General features: G+C 39.9%; 1 protein-coding gene across 17 annotated transcripts in view; it reads left to right on the forward strand.

Annotated features, from left to right (window-relative positions):
- The window catches only part of ELAVL2 (ELAV like RNA binding protein 2), a 161085-nt gene that overhangs the window by 27288 nt on the left and 109865 nt on the right, over positions 1–23932 (forward strand). For 4 of the 17 annotated variants that reach the window (XM_031014853.3, XM_063696314.1, XM_031014855.3 and 1 more), the window contains exon 1: positions 2191–2471. The exons of 8 other annotated variants lie outside the window; for them this stretch is intronic. The gene's annotated coding sequence lies outside the window, so the exon portion shown is untranslated. Of the gene's footprint in view, positions 1–659; positions 915–1914; positions 2086–2188; positions 2472–2550; positions 2764–23932 lie in introns of those variants that run through there. 5 more of the 17 variants (XM_019034242.4, XM_004047882.5, XM_055350528.2 and 2 more) reach the window with 4 other exon arrangements.

Below are 23932 nucleotides of genomic sequence, written 5' to 3' on the forward strand. Positions count from 1 at the left end.
ATCTGAAAGATTTGTCAGACTATGAACAGATAAGCCCGCAAAAAAATATGTTGAGAGTTTCGAAGTTGTTATGGGGTTAACATTTTATTTTTTAACTCTCGCCCTTACTTATTGCTGTCATTGCCTGAATATGTCTTACAGCAGGCACTTCTTCCCCGTTCCCTCTTTTAACCAAGTGCTTGGGCACCCCGCTTCATAAAGCTAACCTGTTCTGGAGCTCTTCACAAAAAACGCTACGGTTGTAGGAAGAAGTGGTTTGGAAGACTTGGGGAACTCTTTTGAGAGCTCTCCCATAATTTAGTCAGCGTCAGGAAGTAGGGCGTAGGGCATTCTAAGAGTTTTAGGTTTGGATTGACAAATTAAGTAGGCCCATTTTCGCCTAACGTTTTGGAAATAGGCATTTTTAGCAATCCCGCGTGCCTGGGATGAGAATATTATAATTAACTATTTACTGAGAGGTCAAAGAGGCGCAGGCGCTTTGAGCAGTTTTCCCAGGAACCCACACAAAGTCAATTAAGGTCATTTAATTGCAAATCGGATTTGGGGTGACACGGAAATGCTGATATAGAATCCATTAGCTGTATCCGGTGTCCCCAGACTGGGTCGCACAAATTAAGGGATGGCCTATCTCGCTTTTGACCTTGGTTGAGCCCCCTACTTCACTATGCTGATTAGACTTCGCCCAAGAGGGCAAATTTGCCTCTCCCACACCCGCCCTGGGTTAGACGAGTCCCCTCCCTTCCCCCCAACCCCGCTCCGCCCGTCGCATGGGGGCGGGGAGCGCTGGACGCCCTTAGCGGACCTTGCTGCATCAAACCCGCATCATGCCCTTGAAGCTGTAACCTCGGTCACGTTCTTGCGGCGACTGGGTCGCCCACTGCTCGGTTCCTTTCTCTTACCTCCTACAATTTCAGGTAGGTATGACAGGTGATTTTTTAAATGTAGTATTTTAGGAGAAGGGCTAAAACCGATGCCTTTGCAATGAAAAAAATCCCAACTACAGGTGCTCTCGTAATTAAGCGGCCGAGCAGGTGTAAAAACGTGCTCCAGCCGCGTGGCTCCGGGGTGGGTTTTGACTTCCAGCCGTGGGGCCGGGTCTGAGGACAGGCACAGGTTTTTCTGGGGAAAAGGGATTGAGCTTGGCGAAGGGGCGGGCCAAGGCAAGGCAGCGATGGGACGCCCCCTCGGTGAAGAGTTGGCCATTTCGGGTCTTGAGTGGGGGGGCGATAGAAGGATGCGGCTAGCGGCAAGCGTTTGCATAGTCCAGTGCAGGATTTCCTACTTTGCGTTTGAAGCAGAGTACAGCACCCCGCACAGGTACTCTGGGCTTATTTAAACGTCAGGTTCTCTCTAGAGAGGCAGGGAGGGGCAGCAGGGGGCTAAGCCTTTATTTTCTGTCCAGGGACAGGACCCCTTGGCTGCGAAGTAGGGGGAAAAAGAGAATTTTTAAAAGAGACACACATATGTGTGTATACTTATATATATTTATAAATACATTTATGAACACATAAAGTAACCCCCACGTTAGCTGCTCTGACTCCCCGTTAGCGCCCCGGGCCTCCGGATTTGCAAACTTGCACCTGGAATCGGCCTCCTCTGGGCGCTCAACGCTCTCCACCGAGTCCAGAGAAACCTTGTCGGGGAAGCCTGGTGAGACTCGGAAGCCCGGTGAGACTCGGAAGCCCGGAGGGACGGAGCTGAGCTGCTGAAGCCCGGCGTCTCCCTGCAGGCACGGACCCGCGGGGCGGTCGGGCAGGGCACGCGCCGGCGGCGGCCGCGGCGCCGCGAACTCGCCGCCGGCCCCGCCTCCTGGCGCTCTTCCAAGCAAGCCCCTCCTTCCCGCCCCGCTACAAACGGCGGGACCGCGGCGCCTGGGCGTCACTGAGGCAGTAGCCGGCCGGGTGAGGAGGGCGGTTGCCGGCGCGGCGCGGCGCGGGTGGGGCGGGGGTTCCGCCGGCTTCCAGTCCCCCTTCCCGCCGCCGCCGCCACCGCCTCTCCGCGGAGCTCGCCCCGAGCGACTCCTCCGCAGCAGTGCTGACGGCCAGCGGCACGAGCCGTAGTAGCTGCAGCTTCGAGTCACAGCAGGCAAGTGCTGGGGGCGTGGGGGCGTGGGGGCGGGGACGGCGCCCGCGCGTTGCCCCTGGTCCATTTTGGACGCCGAGGCTGAGGTCTGTGCGCGCCCCCGCTGCGTCTAGCGGGGTAGGGGTGGTGCGCCCTAGTCCGAGCTCTGGGCGGGAACACTGGTGGGGGCGTTGGAGGTTGTGCCCGCGAAGTTCCTAGAGCTCAGCCCGTTGCGGCGGGAGTAGAGAGAATTGGGCGCCTCGGGAGGTGGCACCGCCCCTCCCGTGGGCACAAGCAGGTTGGGGGCGGCGGGAGCCGAGCGGGGACAGTCGCGCCTGGCAGCGTGTACGGGCGTGGACGTGCCCGGGTGCGGACGCGTGTAGCGCAAGAAGGAAACTGCTGAGACGCAGGTGAGTGTATTGGAGGGAAAGTGGGGGAGGGGGCTTTTCTAGAAAAAGGGCAGGATTCCTGTGTTGCACTGACAACCCCGCCTTGCGGGAGGATGTGTGCACTGGCTTCTCCCGCGGAACACGCCGGGGTGGTGTCTGGTGTGTGCCCACTTGCTACGGCGCCTCCGCGCGCGCGGTCCTCGGAGCTCTCGGGGCGTTTGGAGACTTAACACCGGCCGCGTTGTGTGCGGAGGTGGTGTAGGGCCGCGGGCGCCCAGGGCAGGAGCAATGATGATCCCCTCGTGCGCGTTAGGTGAGGCCCGTCGCAGCCGCGCGAGGTCGCAGCTCGCGGTCACATCTCGGGTTTGCGCGCGAGGCGTGCGCTGCGCGGGAAGCGCGGGCGCTCTGCCGGGCGAGGCCGGCTCTGGGATTTCAGTTCGCTTGCCGTGGTTGCGGCAGCTGCTCCTCCAGTTTGGCTGTGAGGGCCGGCCAGCGGCGGCCCGGGTGCACGGACTAGTGTGCGTGCACTGGTGAGACTGGGGGAGCCAGCGTCGGTTCACTGGCAGGTGCTCCTCCAGTGGCCGTGACAATGCTTAGCCAGCAGAGTCTTTCTCACGGCATTTCCTTAAAAGCCTCCTTGTTATCCTTCAGGGCCAGAGCGTAAAACCATGCCTCTAGATGCGAGCTATGAGCATGCAGTTGTAGCTGCGCAGATGGTCGTTTAGAATTGTGTGCATTTTTAAAGACCATCTTTATGACAAAGATTTTCAAGTCCTATCGTCTCTACATTTTCTGAAAACGTGGGAAAAGGAGGATTTGCTACGAGTTGTCCACTCTCCTTTATTCCCTCCCTCAAAGAACTGTTCTTAGAAGTGCCAAAATGTAATACCTTCGGCAAGGACAAAAGCGCTTTTAAAACTTAATTTTCTAGTGGCCCTATTCCTAATAATTCTTCATAAAAATTTAGCTCAGCCTCAAAACTTACGGCGAATCAGTCCATTTAAAACCATTCGAATATCAATTGGTGTGTAATGTCCCCATTCCCTCAGGTAAAATCTGTTTGTTTGAAATATTGTTTTGTTGCCCTTGAAGAGTTTTCTCAAGAATCGTTTCGCCAGAGTCGCTTGAATTTCCCATTTCTTGTGGAAGCTGACCTGGAGTTTCCATTTTGGTGAGCGGGTGGAAAAGCTGTCCTGCATCTACCTTGTCTTAGTAACCTTTGGGTATATATAAATGGTGAGTGTATTGCTGAGTGGACCCGAATGTTACTGCATTTGTGGTAGGGGCCTTCTTTATAGGAGGTTTGTAGGGATGCTAAGGTAACACTTAGGGTTGTGGGGAGGATATACTTAGGGGAAGTTCGCTTGCAAACTATGGGGAGAGAAAGAAGAGGAAGAAAACATCTGGAAGATAAAGGCCAAAATGGGGTAGGAAAAATTAGAATATGAAGAAACACGTTACGTTAAATTTTCTGTGATTCCTCCTTTGTAATTTTCCTTTTTGAGAGAGTATTTTTATTTTTGTGTGGTTAAAACCAGCCCCTTGTTGCCTGTTATTTGGGTAACTTTGTGCTGCCACCTTTCAGGGAGTTAGTTGTTTTTTTCTTCCTTTGAAAGACAACTTTAGGTGTGTAAGCCCCTCCCTCTTCCTTATCTTTAGGTGTTTCCTTCATTGTGTAGTGTCTTCTTTCAGGAACAATCAAGTCAGCTATATTCAGTGCTCACACTCTTTCCCTGTGGTTCAAGATAATTTTAGTTATAGGGTATGCTTCTTGTTTACAACAAGTACCCACTGCTGGTCAGTGTCTACCACTCTTTTGACACTCAGTGTCAAAAGGTTACTATGGAACCTTTTTTCTTTTCTAGGCCTAAGATGTGTTTTTATAGATCCTCTCTGATTTAGTTTTCTTGGTTGATTTGTTCTGGTTACCGCCTCTTCACAAGAGAAAAACAAAGCCTTTCTGTCCCAGTTTCAGTGGTTTTAGTTAAGACTCAGCTCCTGGTAGGTTAAGGGAGAATGATGCTGTGAGTGTCGTATACCATCATTCCTTGAACCAACCTTTTGATTATTTATACACAGACAGATGCTGCTGGCTGAATCCTTGTAACCAACCGCTCTTGGCTCTTCCAGCCTTCCCTGCTTATCTTTTAAAAATAATGTGCCTCCCCTCCTGCCACCCCACTTCTATTCTAGAAGCAAGTCTTAGGTTCTCTTTAAGGACACAGCAAAGCCTTCCAGAATATCCTGACTTTTAAGCTGGGATCAACCTTTTCCTCTTTCTTTGCTGAAAGACATTTTTTTAAAAAAACCTGTGACGCTTTTCAGGCATTATTAGCATTGCACAAGAGCACCACAGTGGCAAATTAGCCTTCATGTTCTTTTTCCCCAAAGGACTAGATACTCTGAAATAGCTTCTTAGGCTTCTTATCAAGACTGACTTTATCATTCCCCTTTTTGATGACTTGTCTGCGTGGTAGCATCAGTATTTTCGCTCCCATTTGATGTCTTATTAAATCTATCACATCGTCACATTCTTATTGCCACTTTTATCACTCATAATGTTTATTTGGAATTGAGAGAGGCTAGAATCTGTGGTACTTAGCTTGGTTTGGTTACTTTTTTGTTGACATTTTAAGGGGGCTAGATGGTGTGCCACCCTGTGGGAAACCTGCCCATCTCAGTCTATCCCCAGCTCTTTGTTTCTTGGCTACTCAGCTGGACAGGTCAAAAATTATAGTAAGCTACCACATTTGAGTCTGTGTGGTGGGAGGTTAATTTTATTTCTGGCGTGAGTACTTAGTTATAGGCAGGACTGCTTTTCCAGCTTGTAACCGGTACGGTTGCACATCCTACCCAATCTTGAAATTCTTAAGAATTTTTGAACAAGGTTGCCCTGCATTTTCATCTTGCACTGGGACCCACAGATTACGTAGCTTTTCCTGGTTAGATGCCTTCCCACTTGTTAGTATTTAGCTGTCAGTATTGCTGCTTTGTTGATATATTATAGAACTGTTTGAAGGCTTTATGTCTAGTGATGCCACACCTGACTATCAAATTCACTATGGAGGACATAAAATGCATAAAGTTTTTTCTTGCTTTGGCCATTTTCATTTTACAGGTGTAGAAGTCTTCACCGGTTCTGATTACGCACGGAGCCCACATATTGTAGTTCAGTGCCAAATCCACACTTTTGTGTGTTCTAATTTGGGAAGAACATTTATTGTATATTTATTTGGTTCAAGATACTAGACGGTTTATAGTGCTAGTTAATTATTTAAGGATTTCAAATAACGTAAATTTGCCAAGTGGAAACAGAAGACACTTAAGCTTGAAAGGCAGTGCTTATTTTAAGGCTTTTACATATTAAAAGATAAGTGTTTTATTATGATTTAAATGATAACTTTTGGAGCCTGAATTAAAAGTCGAAGTTTGCGTAATAAAATCTTAGATTTTTGTGGAGTACTTAGGCCATTTTTCACTAGTAAATTTAACAGATTTGGCTTTCAGCTTGTGTGATGTGTATCATAAGTTTCATTTTTGTAAGATCGCTAGAAGAATTTTTTATTTCAAGGGAAGAATTTTTTTTATCTCTAGGCTTGTATTCCATTGTGCAAAACAAAACAAAAGGTAACTCTTGTGTGAGCAACACTGTGCTAAATGCATTCTCATAGACATCTTCACCTTTAATATCAATGTTAAGTTTCTAGAGATTGGTCTTAATAAAAATAACTATTTTTGCAACGAGCATTCTTTTCTCAGAGCTTTGAGTTAGGCTCTCAATGCGTGAACTGAATTGATAAGCTTAATGACATGGTACCTTTTTGAATATTGCTGAATAGTTCTGTGTGATAACAGATATAGGTTTTCGTTGTAAGAAATCTTTATGAAGAGAAGGATGGGGGCTTTGAGGAGAAAAATAGGTAAAATAACCCAGAAAGTCATAAGAATAGGTGGAATGGGGATAAAACTAAACCAGTTTATAGACTGCCTTACAGTTTCTTTTTTTTAAAATAAACTTGCAGTTTCTTAGTATATATTTATATTACTGATATCTATTACATCAGTTTCTGACTGAAAATGAATAGCAGATAAGGTCTGACATGCAAAATCCCCTTTCCCACTTTAAAAAATGTATTTTTAAAAACTTGACAAATTTAAAATTATACTTACTGTAAGACAGTAACAGTAAAATGATAGGTTTTTTTTTTTTTAAGACACAATTGAAGGTTTTGCTTTAGCACTGGTATATTTTGAACCAGGTATGTTATCTACAGTTTGATGTACCTGTATATTTTTCCCTTGGCCAATCTAATACAGATGCTCCTGATAAACCCATTGCAAGTTGAAAATGGCATTAAGTTAAAAATGTATTTAATACGCCTAACCTACTGAATATCAGAGCTTAGTCTAGCCTACCTTAAACATGCTCAGAACATTTATGTTATAGTTGGGCAAAATCATCTGGCAACACAGAGTATCCGTTTTTCACTCTCATGATCCATTGGCTGAGTGGGAGCTGTGGCTTGCTACCATTGCCCTATATCGAGAGAGTCTCTTACCATAGACTGCTAGCCCGGGAAAGGATCAAAATTCAAAATATAGTTTCTCCTAAACGTGTGTTACTTTTATATCATCATACAGTTGAAAACTCGTAAGTTTGAACCATCATAAATTGGGGACCATCTGTAGTGATAGATGTAATACTCGGGTTTTTCCTTTGACTTAAAAAAGTTTATCATGAAAGGGAAATTTATATTCTAAATGTTCTTTTCTTCCAGAATTTTGTTTTTGTGGGTTGTTCATTATTGGAGATTATTTCAGCAACTTTAAAGACTATGTTAATAGGATATCACAAAAATCTTTTATAAATATCAAAGCAATAAACTATTCCTTCAAGATGGATTTGTATCTCTTTTTTTTTTTTTTACTGAAAGCTTTTAGTACACACTTTCTTGACTAATTTCATCTCTTTATGGGACTAGGGAATGATAGTTGTTTTGAGATTCTTAGCTTTCCTGCATTTCTTTAGAGTCATTGTAAAATTGGAAGTTCTTGTTAATATTGAGGGGCTAGAGTCTCTTTAAGCATTTGAAGAAAGCTGTAGCTGTCTCTTCCTAGAGAAATATATACAAATAATTAAGAAATTTCCATACAGTTTTTAGTATTTTGCACTTTGGAAGAAAGCGTGTTAAAATGAGGTTCCATTTGGGAAATAGGACTTTGGCAATTAGAGTTGTCTTCTTATACTAGTGAGAACTGGATGAAGTCATTCAGAGGTTCTTGTCTGCTGTTGAGTTAGTGATGTGGGCCTTTAGCATTCTTTGAAGGATGACTGACTCTAAGCTTTCCCGTCTCATAGTTTGTTTTAAAATCCATTCTGTTTTTGTGAACAAATAATCACACACATAAGGTCTTGTGATCACCGTGCAGCCAGTTTATTTGCTGAGTTGTCTCAGTAGGTTTTGTCACTTAGGTTGAAATTCTTAATTTAGCACAGGCAGGTGGAAAATACTAGGCTAGAAGTCTGAAGTTTTCAGCATCTGGTTTGGTTTAATTACTTATATCCTTGGTTTCTTAACCTTTGTGTATAAAATCTTACCCTCCCCATCTCAAGGATCACTTAAAGATGAGCATATTGAAGTACAAGATTTTTTGACAATGAAATGACATTGACTGAATTGGAAAGGTGGTAGTAGGTGGTTACTGCTTGATTAGTTTTATATTTTTGGCTTTCAATGTGTTATGAACCATTTTTAGTGATTTTGTTTTTTTATAATACACCATCGTATGTTTATTTCTGCCATGAAGTAAAAGAAAAATCCCAGACTGCAGGGAGGATTTGGGAGAATTGTGACTTTGGATATTTCAGTATGGAAATAGACATATTTATACCTATGATGATGGGACTTGGAAAGTTTAAAATGCATTTTCCTTGAAAATATAAATAATGCTAAAAGATTACATATGAGACTGAGAATTTAGCCAGCTAACATTCCAGGAATATAAATTTCTTAATTTAAATTTCTCATATTTTTTTCAGTGAAAAATCAAAATTTTAAATTTAACCATTTATATTAAAATAGTCCGCATTTTCTCTGATTTGAATTTTATTTAACCTCTTATCAAGGATCCATTCCTATACATCACAAAATGGAGTTTACACAGAAATACATTTTTTCCCCTCATTGCTGATGGTGTGAACATCATTGATGGATGCCCTGTCAAGTAAGTTATTGGAAATTGCTCACTTGTTCAGCTTTTAAAGGATGTTTAGCACTTTTTTTATTCTTTAGGCATCATTTGTGTATATCAGAAGTACAAGAGCTATTTCTCAAAGCAAATCACAGTGTATCTGAAAATAAATTCAGTGAATTGGGTAGGGATGGGAAAATATTTCTGGAGCACTTGATCTTGTTTTCTCTGAGCTGCTTTTCAAAAGTAAGAATTTCTTATTATACTGATGTTGCTTTATTGGAGGTGATATGGCAGGTGAGGGGGTCATCCACCTTTATTGCAGAGGTATCCAGAATGTGTTAAATATACAACATTTATTATAGAGGGAGCAAGATTTTATAACCTGTTCCCAGGTAAGGCCTATTTCTATTTGAGTTTATTCAACACCACTTTTGATCTCCCCAGGTGCTATTTACTGATTGCTGGCTTATTTTGTTTAAAAACCCTTGGGGTCTTTTCTGTCCTGTGACTCTGAATGACCCATGGACTTTTCCCAAATACGAGGTCATCAGTGCTTTTGACTTTCATCTCTTCCCTTCTCCATAGTCTCCGCAAGGAATTTGAACTACCCACAGCCTTCCTCCCCTCTTTGGGATGCCTCTGTACTTGCCCTCTGTCCCTTGTTTATCCTTTTAGCCTTGTGCTTAGTTCCAGGGCCTGGTAATTTGGGGTCAGGTGCAACCTGCTCACTTGTCCCTTTATTTTCTTATCCTGCTTGTGCTTTTGCATTGGCTGTTATGCACTTTGTTACATTTTACTTACTGAAGAATATCTTCTGTGACCAAGTGAATCACTGATACCAGAAGGAGCGGTTGGTATCAGTGGACAAATTATTTGTGCCACAGGTCCTGAAGGGTGATCCGTGAGCTTCATATGGCCTATAGGTGTTTTGATTGCCCTGAACTGTGTTTTAAATAGTTGTGAGTTGTTGATTTACGGTTTGGTAATATATAAAGATCTGGAGCCAAATGTATTGCTTCTTGAAAACTTGGAAGGATGGAGCAACAACAATGGAGTCCACATTTATCGACTGCGCCTTAAGGATGAAGCATGGCTTGTTTCACTTTGACCTTGGTTTGTTTGCCTGGCCTTGGTGTCTCTAATGCTATACTTCCTAAAGCCACGTGAATTAAAAAGTTAAGTGTAAAGACAAAGGCAGTAGTTCTAAAGGTTTTGTATTCTTTTGATCTCTTGTATTTACGGATAATGTTTGAATCATGTTAAATTGCTCCTTACATATTTAGATCTTATAGTCTCCTTTACTTTAGAGAAGATTTGTCTTGGGTCTCTCCTTCCTTAATCCGTGGTTGAAAAACAGTTTCTCCTTTTATAAAATGAGCTTCTCTCAGCTTAACTTACCTTTTCTCTCCTTCCGCCCTGGGATTTTAGAACTGTCCATATTGGGAGTAGGGATTTCTCCCTGCCAGTTTCCTGCTTCTATTTGTTCAGATGCTTTGGGGTCAACATTGCTACTTGGTGCTGTAAAAACTGATAGGATGTTATGAGCTGTTTAAAAGAGGCTTGTGGCCCACCTGCTAACCTCATTGCTGATGTTGTGAGCTTATAAATGACAACAGATTTATAAGATTGTTGTAAAAAAAAAAAAAAAGCCGATATGAGACTACCAGGTGTGTGGTTTATGTGTGTGTGTTATTTCTCTCCCTTTCCCCTTTATTTTTTTCAGTCTTCAGCCTTTTCTCCCCCACTCCAGAAGCAGCAGGGCAGCCTTAGCAAGGCCCTCTCCCATGTGTGCCGTAGAGCAGACTGATGCACCAGCAGAAGTAGAAAGAGGCTCCACATGTCATGTTTGGACCAATGCTGTAATTTTATTTTACAATAAGGAAGGTGGATAATATTAATCTACTCCTGAGCATAATAGCACAATTTGAATAGCAGAGAGCAACTTCGGTGTGTGTTAATGTCTAGTGAGATGAATATAGTTGAATGCTAAGTAGGTAGAAAATGTCAGTGTGGAGCCTTCCTTTTGGTGACTTTAAGCACTTACATTTCTAGTTAACTTTTGTTCAGCCTGGTAAATAGATATGAAGATCTGTTTTATCATCCCAGCATTAATGTAGCTTCTTAGGATGGAACAATGCCCATAAAACCCTGCTCTCCTGGCAGCCACTTCAGCTAGGCCAGTTATAACGATGAATCAGAATGTGCCCCTGTATTGAACATCTTAGCAAAACCCTTCAGAATAATAGCTTAATGTTGGCAGTTTTAAGCATTGGCTTACTCTACAACCCAGCCAATTTTTTTTTTTTTTTTATATTTGGAGTGTTAGTATAAGTGTATGCTCACTTAAAAACTTAATTTTGAATTAACTGTGTATGATTTTAAAAAATCATTGTAGGTACATTTGGAACTTATTTTTCAGAGGCACGTAAAAATTCTTGGTACCAAGCATCTTCTATTCTATGATTATATGATTCTTTTAGGTGAACGTGTTGCTTGTTTTTGATGCTCCCTGCAGCATCTCATCGCGGCACCTCAGGGTGGCTTAGTTACTGGGTTGGGGTGGGGAATTGAACATCAGTAAAAACAAGCATGTTTTATCCCCCTAAAGATTGGGAGTCATTCCCGTGGAGCTTCTACTGTGCAGTAAGAATGACTTTGATATATGTGGGCTGCTAGTTAACTTGAAGTTTAGGGCTTTTCCAAATTAATCTAATTTTGTTTTTGAGTTTGTTGAAGGATCAATAAAAATATTCTTCTAGGTTTTCTGTTGAGATTATGTTCAGAAGCCAGGAAGATTGTGTAATACTTATTGTTTCATCACAAATTACTGAGTGCTGGATACTGAGAACGTTGAGACTTGTATAAAGTGCCCTTTACCTCATATTCCTTGGTCTCTACCTAAGGAGATGAGGCAGAAAATGATAACTTAAAAAAAAATCACACACTCCCCACTCTTGCATTTAATAGTAGAAACTGAGTGCTTGAGGAATTAAGCAAAGGGATATATCCCTGTTGTCTGGGAATCAAGGGATCAGGCCAGGTTGTTGCTTATTGCTTTAGGGACAGGACTGTGTCTTTTCTTGGTCCATTTTGTCTATTTTTTGCTTTTTGTGTCTTATTTCCCTCCCCCATTCCTCCCATATTGTTTTTGTTACCTTTGATTTTCTTTTATGGTATGAGTAACTATTTCCTAGTTTGCCAGGAGCTCAGTCACAGGTGAAAAGTATTTCTGCAAAACCTACTCAAGTTTTAGGGTGTGGCTAGAGAGAGACAAGCTTTGACTGTCTTAATTCCACTGTTGTCCCAGAAGAGTAGATCCGAGGCACGTTGTGTTTTAAACTACATGAAGCCTGGTGTTTCCCCCAGAGTTTTATTCTGTTGACAACATTATGTGCCAGCAGCCTCCTCTGGGTATAACATTTATTTTTCAAAACACCTAGGAAAAAGTCAAAATAATTATAACTTTTTTGACTTCCTCCCTTTTGAGAATATAGTTGCAGGAGCAAGAAGCAAGTAACAGGAGAGAAGCTGGGGTGCTTTTCAGAGCATTGATCTATGCCTTCTCCTTGCGTCGTCTTCATGGCTAAGGCCATGTCTTCCAGGAGCATGTGTTGTCTGGGCTGCTGACTATGGCTTTCTCATGCCAGTGCTTGGTGTTCTGAGGCCTGGCCACTGCTTTTCTCCCTTAATGGCATTTGCATTACTGTTTTGTGGGTTTTTTTTTTTTTCCTTGAAAGGTGATTGAACAGCTTGTACGCTGCGTTACCTTTTTGGTTTAGTGGAGAGGCTCATTCCTTCAGTTGGAACTGGCTATTCGGGGAATAATTTGTGTTCTTGTTTCTTGGACTTTTTGAAAAAAATTTTTCCCAAATAGTTTGGCTGTCTTATAAACATTGTTTTGTGGACAGTAGGGTGAAATCTTTGGTTTTATAGTGAATAATAGTTTGTGACCTAGACAGGAAGAGTGAAGACATCTGTTTTGGTTTTCCTTTTGTACAACTTCTATGGTAACTTCCAAATGACTCTCCCTTGAGAATGCAACAGTAAGAAATTTTGTGTTGGACAGTCAAGTTAGCAGTGGATTGGGATGGGGCAGCAGGGATCTGCCACTTTTTAGTTGTTGACTTACCATTAGGAAGATAGAAAAATACGTGGAGTTGACAATTGAAGATGGTGAACTATACCACAAGGTGATGGAACCAGAAGACACGGAGCATTTCCTCTAGTAATGGTGATTAACACCTAGTCTTTCTGTCCTTATAGAAACTTGCCACAGCTCCCTGGGAATGATGTTTTATAGGTGAGGAAAGTGAAGCTCAGAGGTCAGGTGGTTTGCCCAAGGATACAACCAAGTGGGGAAGTAGGATCAGGTCAGACTTCTAGTTCTGTACCTCTTTCCATGGATCCCAGAATGATGTTCTTTCTACTTTTGATAGTTCTGCTGGCTGTAGTTTAAGGTGGCTGAAATCAGATCCAAGAAGCAACTCAGTTTTCATGTTTGAGAATGTATTGCTTCTCTTAGGGGTGTTTTGAAATAAAATGGTGTGACTCCAGCAGCAATTGTATCTCACCTCCATATTAAATTGCTTTATAGGCTGTTTGGTTCCCCAGTGGTGGGGTTGTTGTACCAGGATTATTTTTTATTTTTATAATTTTTTTTAAAGCTTCACTGTGTGGTCCCTGTAGCACTCCTAGCAGTATGCCCACAACTTGTTCCTCAGGGCCAGGATTCTGACCTTGGATTATTTTAGGTCCATGACTGGGTGACTTCTGGAGGCATTTCCATCGCAGGCTGGTGACTTTCTGATGCCAGCTGGCATCCTTGACTTGCAGGATTACTTTTTGGAACCATACAAAGTATGGATTGGTTATTTTCTGTAAGCAAGGAAATGAAGACACTGTCTTCAGGCTTTTTTTAGGATGCTGTTAAAATCAAGAAAAAGGTGAAAGTGACATTGAGATAACCCTGGCTCATTGTAGTAGATAATCTGTAAGGGCTGTTTTTTAAACTTGTTAAGTTTATGAAAAAAAATGTGTTTCCAATCAGGCGGGATTTTAGAAATACTGCTTTTTGTTCTGAGAAAAAAATGGCAGGTCAAGTGTTCAATAGGATGTTTGATATCCAAATTGGAATAAACAAAATATTCACCCGGTAAAGATTGTTCTTGATTCCCCTTTCTCCAGTAAATTTTCAGTATTTCTCCAACTTTACTGTTTCTCCAACTTTACTGTCAGAAAAATTGGTTGGGAGTGGATGACAAAGAATTACAGATTCAAAATGACCTTTTTGCTCTTCCCTAGAAAGAGGCCATGTGCCCTTTTTCATTACTTGATCTCTCACATAGTGTGTTTTTAGGAGAAATTCAGGAAAATTTGTGGAGGTCACTGGAACAGTAGAACTCAAAAGTCTGGAATAGAGATAATAATTTAAAGAAAGAATATAGTACATGAGACTGATAATCAATTGAAAGTTATTTGCATCTGTAAGTAAATCATGAATGATAGGTAATCTTACTAGAATTTCAATCTCTACAGGGAAATTTTTGCAAAAACTGCCTTAACTAATCCCATGTTTTCTCATGTCTTAGATATGCAATTTTTATATTACTTTTGAGTCTCTTAAGTTTACTTAATGTCGTGATTCTATGTCCCCGAAAGCTGTGAGGTTAGTGGGTGCATCTTTCAGTCCAAATGTTTTAGAATTGAGAAGCTGAAATAGCTGCATGCCAACATGTTCTCTGATTTATTATCTCTGCAAATATTTTACTCTTTCTAGAGTATAAATATTATCCTTGTGCTATGGAAAGCTGGTGTAAACCTGAGAAAATAAGGTCATCAGATTGTCTCTACATATTTCAAGCAGGTGCCTCTGGTATAAAATTGGCCAACAGGCTTTGCACAAAGCAGTCAGGTGGGATCCTGCCAAGGCTGCTCCGTACTGGTTAGCTGTAATTTAGAATATCACAGAATGAAGCAGAAGTTAATTGTTGAGGGTGAAAGCTCAATAGCATTTTACTCATCATCACATTTTATAGGACATAGTAACCTTAAATTTTGACCTTAATACGTATCATTTCTCTTTAATTTTTGTTGTGTTTCCTTAAATTTGGCGAAGACTACCAGAGATTTTGTTGGGTAAAATGCTTTGTAGTTCCCCAGTTCCCTATGGAATTCAGAAGCATTAAGAGATCCAGGGACTTTAAGTTTTGGGTGTTATAGTTCAGTCTCCTTAAGGAATTTTCTGGAACTTTACCCATAAGGAATTTTTCATTATGGCTAACATTTCTTTCCTCTCTCATTCCCTGTGATTATTCTCTGTTATCGTCTCAAAGAAATGTGGCAATTTGATGACAGTTTATTAAATAGCCTATGAATATTTGAAATGTTTACATCTAAAGATTTTATTAGTAGCCGCTTTAAAACTTAAACTTATCTCTCTTTTCCTAGCGTTTAACATTTTATTATTTTATTGTGTCTGGCCTCCTGACATGAATGGCATTTTGCTCTTTTTGATTGTCCTTCTATTCAGTTTTTGATTTGCTGATCCAGCCTTTTCTGCCCCCAGTACTTTAAAAGCAATTATTTTGCCAGTTTACATGTGAACATTTCTTGGTTTCCTGTGCAGATTTTCATTTGTTTAGTAAATATTTGTGATCTTGCTGTATGCCACATATACTACCTTAGGTATTAAGACTATAGTAGTGAATACAGTATACTCCCTGCTGATATGGAACTTAGAGTTTATTGGAGGAGATATTATGTTAAAGTTCTACAAATTATTACATATAATTGTGATTTGTGCTGTGAAGGAAAATAACCTTTAAGGCTTATAACACAGTGTGGGAGGTGATTAGTGAAGATCATTTGTTGATTTCCTTCCTAGCTACCTTATTTTTACTGTACATAAAAACAGACTAGTTTTTAATTTTATAGGCATAAGAATAGACAGAGGTCCTAAAATTAAACTCTATTCTCCTTGATAAATTGATGGTGAACTTTGAGTCCTAGAGCTGATTCCTGCCACCCAGCTTCTATCCCACCATGGATCTGGCTTTTTATATTTTTTACGAGAAACCAATTTTAATGTTCTTCGCAGGACAACATAATTTGGCAACTTTTACTCTGAAAGCTATGTGGTGAATGCAAAGCCCAGCAGTGAGATCTGCATTGTCTAAATCCTTTATTCTCTTTACCCATGGCTTTGAAAATGTGTTGGATTTTGAAATATTATCAGTATTTTTTTAAATAACACTTTCTAATGTATTAATTGATGCAGTAAGAACTTAGGAATATTTGTTAGGGTTTTTGCTTGGCGGAAATTAGAATTTCACTAATTCATCTACAGTTGTATTTTGTCATTGATTGGATTATTTGGTTTGTTTATGAATGACCTTTTAGATAATCCCTTTGACAGATCACCCCATTGCTTTACCATATTGTGTTCCTTCCAGTATTCATTTAAATTATAACTAAAAGGAAATACCATATTAATTGGAATTGTTTTTAAAATATTTGTTGGAGTGGAAGAGACTTAGGCAGGGTTTTTTTTGTAGAAACTTTGGAAGACATTTGTTGTTTAAGAGTGTCGAAAAATACTTTTTAAAAAAATGTCAGTGGCTTCTGTGGAGTTCCTTAATCCTAAAGGGCTAGGTATGTTCGTAAGAGATGGGTAGAATATGGGAAATTACTCTAAGCAACTGGAAAAGACACGGAAAAAAGGTTAAGGAAAATGAGGAAGTGAATTTTCCATCTGGCTAGTTTCCTCATTCACACAGATCACCAGACCTAAACAGTACAGTGAATGCATGGCAAGGATATGATATTTTAAAATAGTGTCTTTCTGACCACCTTATTAGATTATTAAGCTTACTTGACTAGGCTCTTAGTTTCCTCGGAGAGATGGACTCTGGCAAACAGTTTTATTTTTAATATAAGCTGGTCTTTAGGAAGATAATAAAAACTTTGCATGCCTTTTAGCTTATACCATTTATAATTGTTTGATTTAACATGGATATAGCATTTTTTTGTAGGTGGATATTATTTCATCACGGCTTTTAGATTTCAGCCCCTTTTCCTTAGGTGCAGAAGGAAGCTACTGAAAATATAGACAGTAACCTCTACTCTTGATGGAATTTGGAGAGAAGTAAACCAAGTTTTAGTTCAGGAGAGGAGAATTTTAATTTTACTTCTGGCATTACAGGGACAGCAGGTATGAGAGTTAAGGAGCTGTCACGGAATGGGCACTTGGGGTAACAACTTCCCATTGCCTTTGGTGTCTGGTCTCTTCTTAATAGCTTTTTATATTGGTTTAAATTTTTAGGGCACAACTTAAATGTTACTTTCAACTACATTGGAAGCTCTTTGATGTCAGTGATTTTTATAACTTTGTTTTCTGAATATAGTGGGTCTTATTGTCTTATTACTGATTTTTTTTTAAAGAGATTTAGTCTCAATGCAGTGGCATGATCATAGTTAACTGTAACTTCGAATTCCTGGGCTTTTAGGGATCCTCCAGCATCAGCCTCCTGAGTAGTTGGGTCTATAGGCATGCTTTACTGCAACTGGCTAATTTTTAAATTTTTTTGTAGAGATGGGGTCTCACCATCTTACCCAGGCTTGTCTTGAACTCCTGAGCTCAGGGGATCCTTCTGCTTTGGACTTCCAAAGTGCTGGGATTACAGACCTGAGCCACCTCACCTGGCTAGTCTGATTTCTTGAATCTAATAGGTCCTATGTCTTTAAAATGAAGATTAAAATTATATATGCTGAAGGTAAATGTTACATGCAAGTTTTTTTCTTTTAATTGTGTATTCGGCCTTGGTAGTTTGGTTGCTATGAAGTTGTCTTGTATAACTTACATATTTAACCAATTGGAGTTAACAAAAATTGTTAATATTTAAACTATAGAAAACATTTCTATATTTTTTAGATATCACTACTATATGATGGTTATTAAGTGCTGGATACTGAATAATATTTTAAGATGACTTTATTAAAGTGCTGTTTCTTTTCATCCATACCTGTGAATAATTAAGAATTTATGGTATCTGTTTGCAGTCTAGTTGGTGAGTTTAATTTACTTGGACCACCCAGAAAAAAATATACAATGATGCTTCTGTAACCACTTTGACTAAGCTGAAACTATGCTTTTTGCATGTATTTATAACCTGTTAATACTGCTTCAAAGTGTGCTATATTGAAAAGATATTGGCTGCTTCAAGGTTGGACTGAAATGACTGTGTTTGCCAGGAATAAGGAGGGGTCTCCATGGATGACCACTGGGCCAGTCATTTAATAGCCATGTGGAACCCCTTTGGCTATCAGAAGAATGTTTTCTGCTCTACACTGAGTATCTTTGGAAGCAGATAGAGAAGTTGAGGTCTAAGGTAGATGCTCTAATCATGGATGGCTAACTTTAAGAAGCATTATTGGGCCAGGTTCTCCTGTAGTATATGCCAAGCTCATGCTCGTGCATGGGTACACACACAAACCCAAGGTACAGTAGCAGCTCCATCTGTTTTGTATGTTGTAGGCCTGCCTTGACATAGAACTGTTTGTTCTAAAGCAACTCATTTTAAAGCTGCAGTATGTTAAATGGGCAACCCTTCATTGAAGACCTTGGGTATGTTGGCAGTTTATCAGCAGCAGGGTTGTGATCCTGTCACTTCTTGTTAATGAAGGCTTTTATTTAGCTTAGCAAATCATATCTCTTGTTAATATCCACTCTCTCAAATGGTAGACTTGAAAGGGATGTTTGTACCGTTTTATTTATTAGTAGCCATGAGGGTGCTTTGGCCCTTACTTGTTATAGCCATTTAGCCATATTTCTTTTACGGAGATGTGGTTTGTTTTAAACTAGGAAAATCCCCAAATGATTAACGTCTTTCTTTTGTTTATCATTTTTGAAATGGCATTTTATATTTCCTATTAGGTGGTCTTTTTCTTCAGTCTCAATTTCACTTCCATTTCGAAATTCCTAGCAGGGGTTTGTCAGAGCATTTATGTTCCCAGTGTTGCAGTTGACTTTCCCAGCATTTATTTGTTGTTCTTGGGTAGTCCAAGAGAATAAGCATTCTGTCTTCGTATTTAATGTACATTTCTTAAATATAACAAGTTCAAGGACATCAGAGAATGTTAGAGCTGGAAAGGCCCTACCCATAGTGTTGAACAGCAGTCTCATTTCATATGCATTCAGAACTGATGCTAAGATGTATTGTCTAAAGTCTTAGGTATAATGATTGCGGTTGGTGACTGTGACCTTGTGGCTGGTTCCCGACTTGCCTTTACTTCCCCCAGTGCCCTCTCTACACTGCTGCATTATTTCCTTTTTAAAAATGTAGGTTATGCTTTGGTGGGACTGCAAACTGATAAGTTTTTAGAAGTTTTTTTTGGCAGTGACTAGCGTAATTAAAAATGCAAATAGACTACAAACCAGCAATTTCTATCTTTAAATTTACATTTTTGCTTTACTGTGTAAGGTATCTATTGTAAGCACTGTTTGAAATAGCAAAACCTTGGAATGTTCATCAGTAGGGGATTGGTTAAATTAATCAGGGTATATATCTCTATTATATAGTATCTGTAAATAAAGAGTATGTGCTGATCTTGAAATGTAAAAAGCAAGGTTCAGAGAGCATTCAAAAAGATCTATTATTAAGTATTTACTTTTCCTCACCTGTGCCAATGTTTGTATTTTCTTTGAAAGTGTTCAAAATGTTCATGAAATTGTTAACCTCTCAGGTGTAGATTTGAAGAAATTAAATATTTCTGTCTTTTATTGCTTGAACCCGGGAGGTGGAGGTTGCTGTGAGCCGAGATCATGCCATTGCACTCCTGCCTGGGCGACAGAGCGAGACGCCGTCTCAAAAAAAAAATAAATAAATAAATAATAAATAATAAATCCATCTTTTAAACAGTTCTGTGGTTATCTTTTTGCATCAAATATATATTTTTTAATTTGCACAAATTATTATAATAGAATTACTAATTACTTCAAAAGCTGATCCCCCTTGGGCTTTTCAGAGCATTTTAATAGATTTGCACATATGAGCTGTTTGTTAGCATTCAGTGCCTGCCTTGAGCTGAGCGTTGTGCATGGTCGTTGGGTGCTCAGAAACACTAGGATGTGGATGCCACTCTTAAGTTCTCCAAGTCTGGTTGACAGTCCAGAGGAAGAAAACGTGAGTTTATGGGAGGGGAGTTTGGTGAGGTCTGCTGCAAACATTGGGAAAAGGTTCCTGAAACCAGGTAGATGTAGTAGCACTTGTGAAGCTCTTTTATACAAATAGGGGGACTTGTTCCCCCACCCCACCCCCAACCCCCCAGGAGAAGAGGATTAAGTGTGGTGTACTCCTAGCATGTAAGGAAAAAGTTTTGATTATTGGAACATGGGTGGGTTTCTAGAGGACACTGAAATCCATACAGGAACATTTCTCTTATTTTGTTTGAGAGAGCCAGCCTTGGGACAATTTTACAGGACGGCTTAGTGTAAGGAAAACTGAAGCAAAACACATGGGCTGATGTGGCTAAAGGGGCCTTGAGAAGGAACGCACCAGGGCTTTGAGAGGAAGATGGAGCATGCATGCCTTCCTGACTAGGGTGTAAACCCCCAAATGAAAGTGAAAAACTGCTTCTGGCATGCTTTGTATTCTGTAGGAGAGACTCATAAGATACTCAAGCATTTTTCTAAACCAGTGTAAGTATGCAACATGAAACATGTAATAGCTTGTTATGCTTTATAAAGCATCTTTTCTGAGAACCAGAATATACAGTTATATTCATGTTTCTCCGACAATGTTTATGTAAAAATTTTACATTAAAGGCAGTTGAGATGATTCACGTTTTTTTTCTTATAAATCAGGGTAGTACTGGGCATAAGAAGTAGTTTACATAGTCCCAGAGCTGGAGGAACATCCCTTTGAAGGTAAGGAGAGTAGTTGGAAGCTGTTCTAAGGTTTATCTATATGGGCTAAAGGGATTCACCGTAAAGGCATGCTTATGTAGCAGTGAATTAGACCAGTAATTCTCAAAGTTCTTGATCAGAGGATCCCTTTATACACTTAAATTATTGAGGACCCCAGGACCTTTTGTTTGTTATGTGTATAAATATTTACTGTATAAGAAATTAAGATGAGAAAGTTTAAAAACATGTTTAAATAGCAAACCCATTACATATTAAAAAATATTTTTAAAGTGAGGAATATGTATATTTTTAAAAAGTAAGACTGGCATAGTTTTACATTTTACATTTCTTTAATGTCTGGCTTAATAGATCTAGTCAACTGTATTCTTATTGCAACAGACTGAATGCAGAAGCAAGTGTCACATATAACCTTTAGAAAGCTCTACTGTACATTTATGAGAGAAAAAGGCATTCTCTTGACCTCCCAGATGTATGAGGAAGTCTCAGAGGACTCTTAGGTTCTCAGGATATACTTTGAGAACCACTGGATTAGGCTAATGGATTCTTGGATGACAGGGCTAGGCCCATCTGAGTCTTAAAACTTGGAATCTGTATTGCAGGGAGGAGTGGACAGTCATCTTTCTAGGGGAGGGGTAAATTTAAGAATAAAGCTGTGGAATTGGAGTACTTTGGAGGTAAGATTGTCTTCGGGAGTTGAAAACTTGAATGCTATGACCAGGTTCTATCACTAGCAAATTCTATCACTAGAAAGTTTGGCCAAGTCTTTGGGCTTGCTTTCTCTGTCTAAAAATTGAGGCTGTGGGCTAGCGTTTGGAAGTCCCTTGTAGCACTAACATTCTATGATCTATTAATGTATTTTTTATAGCGCTCTTGACCCTTTCTATAAATACATGCCCACACATCTACATACAACATACTTGGAGCACTTTGGAAGGTCACATGAGCTAAAAATGCACCTCGGAGTAGTTCACCTACTCCATGCATTTTCTTCTTCCTGTATTGGTTTCATTGTCCTAGTTTGTTGCTCAAGTAGACATTGACTAAATGGTACCCAGGATGTGTATAGAATCTTAACCTCTTTCTTCAATTGTGGAACACATCTGCACTTAAAAAAAAAAACGAAACAGATAAACAATCTTCCACTGTATTTATTTCAGCTTCCTGCATTAGTCGTGAGATTAGGTGGGTAAGGAGGAGGGAGGTGAGATGTCGTCTAAAACCACCATTGTCAATCAGGGCTCCACTTGTCAATTCCTATTTGCAGCGCTTGTTAGAGGAAAACTCTGTGGGAGTCCCTTCCCCCTTTAAAATGCAAAATGGGGTGTTGGTAGTGAAGGGTGCCCATTTATTTTTCTGTGTATGATTCCACATTTAATATTCTAATAGAATTTCTTTCTAGTTTCAAATGTGCTGATTTAGACATTTTCTGCATTTTAGTTTGGATAACTAATTCGTGAACATTCTGTTGTCAGATGTTGACCTTTATACACCCTCACTGGATCAAGAAATGTCAGTAACAGTGACATCTAGCATTCTTAATGATGTTGATTTCTGTTTAAAACTAAAGTCCCTTAGCTAGGACACTTCTGTTGATGAGATCATTGATACTCTGGGATTTCTGCTTGCAAGAAATTTACTTGTCTGAAAACTGAGTAGCCCTTGAAGGCAAAGACACACTTTATATTCCAATAGCTCCTGTACATAGAGCTTAATATTTATTGAATGAATGACAGTATAACTTTTCCTTTCAAGCACAACATTCAAGAGAAGAAATATTATTTTTTCATTTTGAAATCCCTTGTAGCTTTAAAAAATCTTCAACCTGAGAAAATTTCTTCGAGTTTAAAAGAAATAAAGCAGCAGTTAAGTTTTAAATGTTATTTTAAAACATATTAAACTTGAGCCTATTTCCAGTAATGTTTTTGTGTTTTGTTCTAGGCTCTTAATATTTATTTCATATTTCAGCTATTCCTGGGTGAGTGTACCTACTTCCAAACAGAAAGTTTTGAGAAATAGTCTGGAGGGCTTCTGTGTCTGTTAGGTAGCTCCAAATTGAAATAAAATGTAAAAATGGAAGACGAAGGACATTTGCTGTACAGTTCACAATTAGCCTTGATTTATAGATCTCTGCTGGGCCCAGCTGTAAAGTTTATTGGTATAAAATGTGTTCTTGATCTGGAAAGCCCTCAAATAAGGTGCCTTGCTTTCCAACAAGCAGGAAGGAAATGTTAATGCCAGTTTTCCTGTGGCTTCTGTTTAATGTGAATGGGATCCTCTGAGGAGATTTAAAAAGCGGCTCATTGCCCTTGAAGGCACCCGTATCAGATGAAGATAGATCTAAATTAGTATTTGAATAAAAAATTTCATACGTCATCTGTTTTCCCAAACTAAATTTAAAGTTTAGTTTTAAACTTTTACTGTAAGTTATTTTAAGTAAGTCGAATTTTCTAATTTTGTAGATTCATTTGCTTGAGAAGCATTCTATACTGATTCTCTACTCCCCAAAACCAAGTAATCTGAAGTAGTTTTCCAAAGTTGGGGATAATGACCTATGTTCTTTGAAAGAATTCTTAAAATTTCCATCTGATATCTTAAGCATATAGGGCTGTAGTGCATTTCACTTCATCCTTGAATAAGAGGGAAGGGGGCTAGGCTGGACATGTTCTGCAGCTTGTGAGGTCCCTCTCCTCATGTAAGCATGGTGCCATTTGCTCATTCTGGCTTAGTAGAGCTACTCTTGGGCACTACCATCCCGGGTTGTGAAGGGTGCACTTAGGCCCCTGCATGAGCAGATACCCTGGGTTACACATTTGGTGTTAAAATAAGCTGAGAAGAGGAATAGGAACTCTGCTGTTTTAGGACTGGATTGTTACACCTCCAGTTCAGAATTTGGGGTCCCTATTCAAAGTTACTCCACCTTTCCAAGCCTTCGATGTCTGACCTACAGAATGGGAATAATGAAAGGTTGATTGTGATGCTTTATGGTCAAGCCCTCATTATTAGCTACTTTCTTTTCTCATTTTTGAATTGGGATTCTTTGGAAGACCGAAGAAAACTTGCCTTAATGAGGTTATTTTAGGAGAAATATTGGACTTTAAGGCTTTTGTTTCTTTAATGCTTTGTTTCTCTAATACTCTTCAAATCTTGCATAGGGAAAGATTAGGTCTGTCCCCTGCACCCACCCACAGAGTCCTTGGACAGGTATGTTTAAAAGTGAGGGGTTGGTTTAGGTTTGCTGGGAGATCTCTTAAAGCTTTTGGGAAGGGAAAGAGAATGGGAAACTACAAAGGGCTTAAGATTTTTCTTTTCAGTGATAAATAGAGCCCTTTCATGGTTTTCTAATTCTTAATAGATTTCTTGCCCA

The sequence above is a fragment of the Gorilla gorilla genome, chromosome 13 (genome assembly GCF_029281585.2).
Source record: "Gorilla gorilla gorilla isolate KB3781 chromosome 13, NHGRI_mGorGor1-v2.1_pri, whole genome shotgun sequence".
NCBI classification, from domain to species: Eukaryota; Metazoa; Chordata; class Mammalia; order Primates; family Hominidae; genus Gorilla; species Gorilla gorilla.